We start from the raw sequence: 1,234 nt of genomic DNA on the forward strand, positions 1-1,234 counted from the left end.
AAGTAGCTGGAGCAGAAGGCATCCTTCCGGGTTCATGTCCCATTCTCCCTCACCGATCTATCTCAGGTTGAAAAGCATCTTGGCTCTTTCTCCTCAGATCCTGATAATTATTTAAAAGGATTCAAATATCTTACCCAGTCTTATGACTTAACCTGGTATGATATTTACATCATACTTTCCTCCACTCTTCTCCCAGAAGAGAAGGAATGAGTATGGCAAGCCTCTCAAGTGCATGCTGATGAGATACACTGGAGAGATGACACTAAACCCATAGGGGCAACGGCTGTCTCCCAAGATGATTCCAACTGGGATTATCAGGCAGGGAGACCTGGACAAGCAGCTGGTAATCACATGGTTGCTTGCCTCATTGTGGGCCTTCAAAAGGCCCATAAAGGTTTGATAAGCTTTGATCAACTTTGATAAGCTCCAGGAAATAACTCAAGGGCTAGAGGAAAACTCAAAGGCTAACAGAAGTGCTACAAAATATACAAAATTAGACCCCACTTCAGAGGGCACCATTGTTCTTAACACCCATTTTATCTCCCAGTCATCCCCAGATATTGGAAAGAAACTTAAAAAGCAAAAGAAGGCCCTCAAACCCCTCAATGAGACCTTTTAAATTTAGCCTTTAAGATTTTCAATAACCTGGAAGAACAGGCAAAGCTAGAGTAGGCCTAATGAGATTAAGCCAAATGCCACCTTTTAGCCACTGCCGTACATGGCTCCAAGCCTCCATCAGCCAACAAAGAAAGGAAGCCCTCAGGGCCCTGCTTCAAATGTGGCAAAGAAGGCCACTGGGCCCGCTCATGCCTAAAACATGGGTCCATGTCCCAGCTGTGGCATAAAGGGACTTTGCAAGGTCGACATAATGAGCCATCTTATCAATGAGACCCCACGTGAGCCCTATCAAATGACACTTACTATTTTCTTTCTGTTATTTAGCAATTGTATGTATTTCTATTATACTGGCCATTTAATGAACTCAATAATATTCACAATGATTTAATTAAAAAATAACAAAAGCATGGTGTAATTGGTCAAAAGTTCAATGTTGGTATATATTTTCAGAAAAAATATGAAATATTCATCCAAAATGACACAACTCATATTTTTGTATCAACCTAATACTCATTTAGGCTGCAGTCCATGGGGTTGCTGAGGGTCGGACATGACTGAGCAACTTCACTTTCACTTTTCACTTTCATGCATTGGAGAAGGAAATGGCAACCCACTC

Source organism: Bison bison, unplaced genomic scaffold, assembly GCF_000754665.1.
Source record: "Bison bison bison isolate TAMUID 2011002044 unplaced genomic scaffold, Bison_UMD1.0 scf7180017858678, whole genome shotgun sequence".
In the NCBI taxonomy this organism is placed as follows: Eukaryota; Metazoa; Chordata; class Mammalia; order Artiodactyla; family Bovidae; genus Bison; species Bison bison.